The sequence below is a fragment of the Panthera onca genome, chromosome A1 (assembly GCF_046562875.1).
Source record: "Panthera onca isolate mPanOnc1 chromosome A1, mPanOnc1 haplotype 2, whole genome shotgun sequence".
Lineage (NCBI taxonomy): Eukaryota > Metazoa > Chordata > Mammalia > Carnivora > Felidae > Panthera > Panthera onca.
In genome coordinates this window covers 216,661,034-216,672,307 of record NC_138339.1, presented here as the reverse complement: position 1 = coordinate 216,672,307, position 11,274 = coordinate 216,661,034, and positions in this window count along the sequence as shown.

Below are 11,274 nucleotides of genomic sequence, written 5' to 3'. Positions count from 1 at the left end.
CAGAGAGCTGGAAGGGTGAGAGGGCACCAGGAGGGAGAGTTGTTGAGCCCCAGAAGACAGAGCTCAGCTCTGTGGGGGAACAAAGGTACTGGCAAGTGCCATCTCCCTCTCACATCCCCCAGCCGAAATCCCAAAGGGAACCAGTTCCCGTCACCAAACTTGCTTGCACTATGCAAACACCCAACGCTGTGCTTCTGTGGATCTATCCCTCCAATCGGTCTGCCTCCCTCCCGGTGCTGAAGGGCTCCTCCCACAGGGGACCACCGCCAGCAAAGCAAGCTAAGCCTGCCCCTCCCGCCCCTGTGCACCTTGCAGATCCACACCAGCTAATACGCCAGATCCCATAGAAGCAGCACCACAAACCTGGCAGTGTGCAAGTAGCCCAGACAGGGGCGACACCACTCCACAGTGACTCCTGCCTCTGGGAGAGGGGAAGATAAGGTACATACCAGTCTGACTGTGGCCCAGCAGTGGGCTGGGGGCAGACATCGGGTCTGACTGCGGCCCCACCCACCAGCACAAGTTCCTCCAGACAGCACAGGGCAAGTGCCCTGCAGTTTGGAGCCAATGCAGGCACTACCCCAAAAGACAAAATGGAAGAGCTCTCCTCAAAAGAAACTCCAGGAAGTAGCAACAGCTAACGAATTCATCAAAAACAATTTAAGCAATATAATGGAACAAGAATTTAGAATAATAGTCATAAAATTAATCACTGGGCTTGAAAAAAGTATAGAGCACAGCAGAGAATCTATTGCTATAGAGATCAAGGGACTAAGAAGTAGTCATGAGGAGCTAAAAAATGGTTTAAATGAGGTGCAAAATAAAATGGAGGTGGCCATAGCACAGATTGAAGAGGCAGAGGAGAGAATAGGTGAATTAGAAGATAAAATTATGGAAAAAGAGGAAGCTGAGAAAAAGAGATAAAAAATCCAGGAGCATGAGGGGGAGAATTAGAGAACTAAGTGATGAAATCAAATGGAACAATATCCGTATAATAGGAATTCCAGAAGAAGGAGAGAGAGGAAACGGGCTGAAGGTGTACTTGAAAAAATCACAGCTGAGAAATACCCTGATCAGGGGAAGGAAAAAGGCATTAAAATCCAAGAGGCACAGAGAACTCCCTTCAGACATAACTTGAATCAATATTCTGCATGACATATCATAGTGAAACTGGCAAAATACAAGGATAAAGAGAAAATTCTGAAAGCAGCTAGGGATAAACATGCTCTAACATATAAAGGGAGACCGATAAGACTAGTGACGGATCTCTCTACTGAAACTTGGCAGGCCAGAAAGGAATGGCAGGAAATCTTCAATATGATGAAAAGAAAATATACACAGCCAAGAATCCTTTATCCAGCAAGTCTGCCATTCAGAATAGGAGAGATAAAGGTTTTCCCAAACAAAAACTGAAGGAATTCATCACCACTAAACCAACCCTACAAGAGATCCTAAGGGGGATTCTGTGAGTGAAAAGTTGCAAGGACCACCAAGTACCAGAAACATCACTACAAGCATGAAACCTACAGACATCACAATGACTCTAAACCCATACCTTTCTATAACAACATTGAATGCAAATGGACAAAATGCTCCAAGCAAAAGACATAGGGTATCAGAATGGATAAAAAAACAAGACCCATCTATTTGCTGTCTACAAGAGACTCATTTTAGACCTTCAGATTGAAAGTGAGATTGAATGGAAAACTATCATGCTACTAGAGGTCAAAAGAAAGTTGGAGTAGCCATACTTATATCAGACAAACTAGACTTTCAATTAAAGGCAGTAACAAGAGATGAAGAAGGGCATTATATAATAATCACAGGGTCTATCCATCAGGAAGAGCTAACAATTATAAATGTCTATGTGCCGAATACAACGGCCCCCAAATATATAAAACAATCACAAACATAAGCAACCTTATTGATAAGAACATAGTAATAGCAGGGGACTTTAATATCCCACTTACAACAATGGATAGATCATCTATACACAGAATAAAGAAACAAGGGCCCTGAATGATACACTGGATCAGATGGACTTGACAGATATATTTAGAACTCTGCATCCCAAAGCAACAGAATATACTTTCTTCTCGAGTGCACATGGAACATTCTCCAAGATAGATCACATACTGCGTCACAAAACAGCCCTTCATAAGTATTAAATAATTGAGATCAGACCATGCACACTTTCAGACCACAATGCTATGAAACTTGAAATCAACCACAGGGAAAAGCCTGGAAATCTCCAAAAGTATGGAGGTTAAAGAACACCCTACTAAAGAATGAATGGGTCAACCAGGTAATTAGAGAAGAAATTTAAAAATATATGGAAACAAATGAAAATGAAAATACAATAATCCAAACGCTTTGGGATGCAGCAAAGGCAGTCCTGAGAGGAAAATACATTGCAATCCAGGCCTATCTCAAGAAACAAGAAAAATCCCAAATACAAAATCTAACCACACACCTAAAGGAAACAGAAGCAGAACAGCAAAGACAGCCTAAACGAAGCAGAAGAAGAGAAATAATAAAGATCAGAGCAGAAATAAACAATACAGAATCTAAAAATACTATAGAGCAGATCAATGAAACCAAGAGTTGGTTTTTTGAAAAAAAATAAACAAAATTGATAAACCTATAGCCAGGCTTCTCAAAAAGAAAAGGGAGATGACCCAAATAGGTAAAATCATGAATGAAAATTGAATTATTATAACCAATCCCTCAGAAATACAAGCAATTATCAGGGAATACTATAAAAAATTATATGCCAACAAAATGGGCAACCTGGAAGAAATTGACAAATTCCTAAGCACCCACACACTTCCAAAAATCAAACAGGAAGAAATAAAAAACTTGAACAGACCCATAACCAGCAAAGATATTGAATCAGTTATCAAAAATCTCCCAACAAATAAGAGTCCAGGACCAGATGGTTTCCCTGGGGAATTCTACCAGACATTTAAAGCAGAGATAATACCTATCCTTCTCAAGCTGTTCCAAAAAACAGCAAGGGAAGAAAAACTCCCAGACTCAACCTATGAAGCAAGCATTACTTTGATTCCCAAACCAGACAGAGCCCCAGCAAAAAAATAGAACTACAGGCCACTATACCTGATGAATATGGATGCAAAAATTCTCAACAAGATACCAGCAAATCGAATTCAACAGCATATGAAAAGAATTTCACTGTGATCAAGTGGGATTCATTCCTGGGCTGCAGGGCTGGTTCAACATTCACAACAATCAATGTGATACATCCCATTAACAAAAGAAAAGAAAGGAACCATAGGATCCTGTCAATCGATGCAGAAAAAGCATTTGACAAAATTCAGCATCCTTTCTTAATAAAAATCCTCGAGAAAGTCGGGATAGAAGGAACATAGTTAAACATCATAAAAGCCATTTATGAAAAGCCCATAGCTAATATCATCCTCAATGGGGAAAAAATGAGAGCTTACCCCCTGAGATCAGGAACACGACAGGGATGTCCACTCTCACTGCTGTTGTTTACCATAGTGTTGGAAGTTCTAGCATCAGCAATCAGACAACAAAAGGAAATCAAAGGCATCAAAATTGGCAAAGATGAAGTCAAGCTTTCGCTTTTTGCAGATGACATGATATTATACATGGAAAACCCGATAGACTCCACCAAAAGTCTGCTAGAACTGATACATGAATTCAGCCAAGTCGCAGGATACAAAATCAATGTACAGAAATCAGTTGCATTCTTATACACTAATAATGAAGCAACAGAAAGACAAATAAAGAAACTGATCCCATTCACAATTGCATCAACAATAATAAAACAGCTAGGAATAAAAATAACCAAAGATGTAAAAGATCTGTGTGCTGAAAACTATAGAAAGCTTATGAAGGAAATTGAAGAAGATATAAAGAAATGGAAAAACATTCTATGCTCATGGATTGGAAGAATAGTGTTAAAATATCAATACTACCCATAGCTATCTACACATTCAATGCAATTCTAATCAAAATTGCAGCAGCATTCTTCTTCAAGATAGAACAAGCCATCCTAAAATTTGTACAGAACCACAAAAGACCCTGAATATCCAAAGTAATTTTGAAGAAGAAGACCAAAGCGGGAGGCATCACAATCCCAGATTTTAGTCTCTACTACAAAGCTGTAATCATCAAGACAGCATGGTATTGGTACAAAAACAGACACATAGACCAATGGAATAGAATAGATACTCCAGAATTAGACCCACAAAAGTATGCCAACTAATCTTTGACAAAGCAGGAAAGAACATCCAATGGAAAAAAGTCTCTTTAACAAATGGTGCTGGGAGAACTGGACAGCAACATGCAGAAGAATGAAACCGGACCACTTTCTTATACCATTCACAAAAATAAACTCAAAGTGGATGAAGGACCTGAATGTGAGACAGGAAACCATCAAAACCCTAGAGGAGAAAGCAGGAAAAAACCTCTCTGACCTCAGCCTCAGCAATTTCTTAGTTGACATATCTCCAAAGGCTAGGGAATTAAAAGCAAAAATGAACTATTGGGACCTGATGAAGATAAAAAGCTTATGCACTGCAAAGGAAACAATCAACAAAACTAAAAGGCAACCAACAGAATGGGAAAAGATACTTGCAAATAACATATTGGACAAAGGGCTAGTATCCAACATCTATAAAGAGCTCACCAAACTCCACACCTAAAAACCAAATAATCCAGTAAAGAAATGGGCAGAAAACATGACTGGACACTTCTCTAAAGAAGACACCCAGATGGCCAACAGGCACATGAAAAGATGCTCAACGTCACTCCTCATCAAGGAAATACAAATCAAAACCACACTGAGATACCACTTCATGCCAGTCAGAGTGACTAAAATGAAGAAATTAGTAGACTATAGATTCTGGAGAGGATGTGGAGAAACGGGAACCCTCTTGCACTGTTGGTGGGAATGCAAACTAGTGCAACCACTCTGGGAAACAGCATGGAGGTTCCTCAAAAAATTAAAAATAGATCTACCCTAGGACCCAGCAATAGCACTGCTAGGAATTTACCCAAATGATATAGGAATGCTGATGCATAGGGGCACTTGTACCCCAATCTTTATAGTAGCACTTTTAACTATAGCCAAATTATGGAAAGAGCCTAAATGTCCATCAACTGATGAATGGATACAGAAATTGTGGTTTATATACACAATGGAGTACTACGTGGCAATGAGAAAGAATGAAATATGGTCTTTTGTAGCAATGTGGACAGAACTGGAGAGTGTTATGCTAAATGAAATAAGTCATACAGAGAAAGACAGATACCATATGTTTTCACTCTTATGTGGATCCTGAGAATTTTAACAGAAGACCATGGGGGAGGGGAAGAAAAAAAAAAAAGAGGGAGAGAGCCAAATCATAAAAGACTTAAAAACTGAGAATAATCTGAGGGTTGATGGGGGGTGGGAGTGAGGGTAGGGTGGGTGATGGGCATTGAGGAGTGCACCTGTTGGGAGAGCACTGGGTGTTGTATTGAAACCAATTTAAATAAATAAATAATACAAAAGCACACACATTATGATTCTATGTATATGAAGTTAAAAATAGGCACACCTTACCTATGGTGATACAGGTCGCAAAAATGGTTACCTTTATGTAGTATTCACTTAAAGGGGCAACAGGAGGCCTAACAGAATCCTAACAAATTTTATTTCATGATCTGAGTATTGTTCCATTGATACCTACAAATATAAACATCCATTGAGATGTACCATTAAGATCTGTGTAGTTTATAAAGTTTACTTAAAAAACAAGATCTATAAAGATAAAAAAAAATAGTGAAATAGTTCTGTGTAAATCAGCTGATGGTCTTGCACATTTACCTAGTGAAATCTCCTCAATCTGTAGAGTTCAGCCATGAAAAACACAGAGGTGACACCACGAAGAATTACAAGAGGCACCTGGATGGCTCAGTCCATTAAGCGTCAGACTCAGTTTGAGAGTTTGAGTCTTAAATCAGGCTCTGTGCTGGGCTCTACACTAACCTCTGTTCTGACCTTGCAGATCCTGCTTGGGATTCTCTCTTCCTCTCTCTCTGCCCCTCCCCTGTTCATGCTCTTTAATAAATAAAACAAACATTAAAATTTTTTAAAAATAAAGAATTACATGCTGGGTAGTTTCCTCCCTTCTGCCCCAAGGATTCCTGTCCTTTCAGGAAGGATACAACCAGTAGAGGGGAAGAATGGGGAGTAAGATAGTCTCAAGTTGACTATACTTTAGACAAGTGTCTTCCTGACTTTTGTCAGGCTCCTGGCCTCCCTTATTTACTTCAGAAAACTTCCTTTTGTAAATTCTTTCTCTGCCTCTTTCAGATGTAAATCTCCCATTCTCTTGCCAGTTTTATAGGGAGGAATGTCTTTCTCAAGGACCTAGACACCATCCCTTAAAAATGTAATCCATTAAAAAAAATGTAATCAATGAAGGAGATGATGCCTCCTAGTTTCTGTGGGAAGAGAGGACCCCAACTTGCAAGAACATCAATTAGGAAACAGATGGCCCAAACACATTGACCTACATCCCCCACTAAAGTCCCCCAGGACTTTTCAACTAGCTCACCCCAGCATTTGCTAAAACAGTTACCTTTTGTTTCAGCAAGGCTGCAATTAATCTTTCCTCCCCAAATAGTCTTGACCCCTACTGCAATAGGCTGGAATAAAGTCTTCTATGCCTGCCCAGGAATTTTGTCTGGTGTAATTTTTTTTTGACACCCTGCTCCCTTGAAGTATAAGACCCAGTGTGAGGCCATAGTTCCCAGGTGCTAAGGACAGTAATGAATCTAGGAGCCACAAAACTTGACAATCTTTGTCAGGGGCTATGCCCAAAGGTTGTATCTAATGGCAATCAGGTATTGCCAGTGGTCTCCAATGAAGATACTTATTAAAAATCAGACATATACCAGTTAGTTTTTTTTAAATAAATCCATACTAAGTGACTATTTATAGAAGGTCAACAAATGTACTAATTCTTATTTCCTAATAAATGACATACATGTGAGATAGAAACAAATCCAAAAATGCTTAGAATTGAGATTAAATTGAAAAACCATATGGAAGCCACAAATCAACCCATTATACATAGAAATAGTGATTTTTGTGGGCTTAACTAGATGAAGGTTAAGATATACATTTTTTTTCATTTTTTTAATGTTAGTTAATTTTTTTTTTGAGAGAGAGAGAGACATAGAGACAGTATCTGAAGGAGTCTCCAGGCTCTGAGCTGTCAGCACAGAGCCCAACGTGGGGCTCAGACTCACAGACTGCGAGATCATGACCTGAGCCAATGTCAATGTTTAACTGACTGAGCCACCCAGGCACCCCAAGATAGACATTCTAATTTAACAATAAAAAAATAGGTAAGGAGACACTTGGGACAATCAACACCCTAGAAATGTTCTATTTAAGTAAACAACATGGCTGACCAATTTCACTAAGAATAAAGACCAAAAAAAAAAAAAAATTCTTGATTGACAAAATAAGAGCTTTTAAAGACAGACAAGAGAATAAATAAGGGCACATACCAATAAAGCTAGATTTTTCTTTAAGTTTTGGCTGATAATTTAGGAAATGTAAATTATTGTGGGAGAGAAATAAGAGACTTTGTTAACAACAACAAAAAAGTCAGACAACATCTGAGATGACAAATCCACAAATTTCTACCATTAAACTCTCATCGTTCCTGACAAGAAAAATTTGCATGAGAGAGGCTTTGAGTCTCACATTGGTTAATAACCATATTTAATTTTTCCTCCTGGGATTTTGGGTATTCTTACAGGTTTAGATAATTTCCTAGCCCCTTTAAGTCTAAATTATACTTGGGGAGACATAATCTAGTCTGAAAATCCACAGCCCCAAGGCAGAGTACTTCGCAAACCAATGACTGGAAATGCCAAATTGAGAATTACCAGATGCAGACAGTATTTCCCTTAGGCTTTAGCCAAAGGGGTCTGCCCCAGGCCCACAAATCAGGAGTTCCCACACTTTGGAGTGCCTTTCTTATAATTTTTTAAGTCCGTATCAGGTGTCTGAGACAGGTGAACAAAAGCATTCTAGCAAAGCACCCCAAGCCGAATCCCATTGCTTCCTCTCAAGGCATTCTCAGACCTTCTATCCTGCACAGGATTTTGACCAAAGCCTGGAGGACCTCCCTGGCTTGTGCTTGGGTCATCCTAGGGCTCAGGGACCAGCCCCATTTAAGGAGAATGAGATATGAGAGGCAAATCACTCCTGCTGACAAGCGAGCTACTTCTTTTGTACGTTTGAGATTGGCCTCCAGAATGGTGCTGACATGCTCACTTGGAGTAACTTCAGTTGTTTATAGGTGAAACCCTACACACTCAAGGAATAACCCGGGCTTCAGAAGGTTCAGAAAACATTCTCCTGACTTCTAATAATGCATATATAAATATTGCAATAGAGTGTTAAGAGAGAGTTGTTTTATTACAAAGATCAAGGGAGAAGGCATCGACGAAGGGAGAGAAAAACAGACTTCTGTTTAGTGCAAAATGACAGTGATATGGGCATTATAATGACCATTTTAGAGACAACGAAACTACGACTGGCTCAGAGAGCCTAAGTTACTTGTCCTTGTTCACACAGCCATTGACCACGTCTACCATCACTACAATAGAACTAGACCAGTATTGGATTCCAAGCAAACATTGACCAGAAACAGAACGATGCCAAGAGATATTTAAATGACCAGATGCATCTTATGTCCAGGAATTTGAGAGACCCCTCTGCTGTCACCATTAGCATCCAATGACCCATGAAGATATGGCTTGGACAAGCAACCCTATACAGGTCATGTTGACAGCTGTCCTCTGGGAGTGTTTTTCTCAGTGTGAATTCTTTCATGCTCCTGTGAAGGATGTGTTCCTATGCCAACGTGACCTGATTACTATTATACCAGCATGTGGGATTCCATTTGGATCACAAGTCAGTGGACAACCCCAATTCAGAGCATCAACATACCTCCAAAATACATTAACTCATTTTAGTCTGGATCATGGGAAAAAGTACTTTATGTCATCCATGATTTTTTTTTAAATTGAAGAACCCATATTATACATTAAAAAAAAAAAATCAAAGAAAGTTAGAAGAATTGAATGAGGAGGAAAATTTCTTCAGGGAAAAAAACTCAGAAATTAGCTAAATATACAACTGGCTTAAATAGTGCCTGAGATATTAGGGAGCCCTGAGATTGGAATTATCCAGAATTCATATATGATCTAATAAAGTGCTTTTCTACATGGTTAAATCAAGTTAGAGAGCTAGAAACTTCTGAGAGGTGGCAAGCTTTAGGTTATACATTCTTCTCCAGAGGAAAGTGGCTCTTGACCCATTTCTCACTGAAGTGGGAAAGGCGATATCAAGTGCCCTGTGGGTAGGCATAAGTTAGGTGACTTCATGGCTTGGCTCTCATTTCCGTGATAGCAGGCCATCCAATATAAACTAGAAAATCCGTAAAACACCTTTCCAACTGCTCTCACAGGTATTTTGTGTAGGCTGGCATCCTTCTGCCAAAAAACCATCACAACTTTATCAGGCAGTTCCTTGTCCCACATGGTAAGTGTCTCCTGAAGGTATTCTGCTAAGTAATTAAGCTTATTATGGATAGGAGAAAGAGGATCATTTGTGTTACAGTGGTTTTGGTATAGCCTTTCTTTCCCTTTTCCCCACCTAGGCCTAATATGTACGAGTTCTAGTTTTTTAGATCAGATTATTCCATTTTCCTGTTCCACATCTAACACAGAATACTTAGAGATCCATCTACAACCAAAGAAAATTATTTCCATTCCTTCAAAGTTTGTTTCCCCATTCCTTTGTTTTTGAGGTGGAACATGCAACTCAGCAATGAACATTTTACTGCTGTGTTCAGTAGGGCAGATTTTTAAAGGAGCCATCAGATGGCTGAAGGCGAACAGAAGACAGGATGCAGAATTGTATCATTGCCAAGATGGCCCCACTCACACTCCAGCTCCACACTGAATCTGCAGTAAATTGTCCATTTATCATTAGTGCAATGTGAAGTTGGATCAATTTAGGAGGTACACTAAAAAGCACTGAGTCTGCTTAAATGACCAAAGCAGAATAAGAACAGAAACTGTTCTTGGCTTCCCTTAACATGACTTTCTAGGTTCTAGGCTTTTGTGTTATAAACACCATGACAGAGGCATGCACAAAGAATTACAGTAAGGTGGAAAATGTGTACATGATCCAAGTAATGATTGTTAAGATTGTGTGAGAAGGGCATCTGGCTCAGATGGTAGAGCATGCAACTCAATCTTAAAGTGGTGAGTTCAAGCCCCACATTGGGCATGGAGCCTACTTAAAAAAAAAAAATTAAAAAGAAAGACTGTGGGACAAAGACTGCTTCAAGGGGGACTTTCAACTGGGACTTTCAAGTTAGAAAATGAACAAGTTCTTAATTTTGCCTTTCAGAACAAAGATTAATCTGTCTCTGAGTAGACGTGAAAAAGGGATATGTATGGTAAGTAGACACGGTTTATTCAGGGGAGTCCCCTAGTTTTAGCAAAACACTCTGAGGAAAAGACTGGGAGTGAGGAACTCAGTCCCCCTGTGCATGACCCCCAGAAGGGAGATGAGGAATGGCACCAACGAGGTCTGAGTAGACTCATTGCCATTTAAAAAGGGATTGTGTATTAGTTTGCTAGGCCTGCCACCATAGACTAAGTGGCTTAAACATCATAAATTTCTTCTAGTCCTGGAGGCGCAAGTCTGAGATCAAGGCATTGACAGAGTTGGTTTCTTTCAAGGACTCTCACCTTGGCTTGTGAAAGATCGTCTTCTTCCTATGTTTCCCCATCCTCTTCCCTTAGTACATGTCTGGCCAAATTTCCTCTTCTTCGAGTAACACCAGTCATGCTCAAGTACGGTCTACCCTAATTATCTCATTTTAACCTAATTATCTCTTTAAAGGTCCTATCTTCAGGGCACCCGGGTGGCTCAGTGGGTTAAGCATCCAACTTCAGCTCAGGTCATGATCTCACAGTTCATCAGTTTGAGCACCACATCGGGCTCTGGGCTAACAGCTCAGAGCCTGGAGCCTGCTTCAGATTCTTTGTCTTCCTCCCTCTACCCACCCCACCTCAAAAAGAAACTTTAAAAAAAAAACTATCTTAAATATTTTGTCTCCAAATAGGTAACATTCTCAGGAGTTAGGATTTTAATATATGAGTTTAGGGAAGATACAATTCAGCCCACAACAGATGGTCAACTTC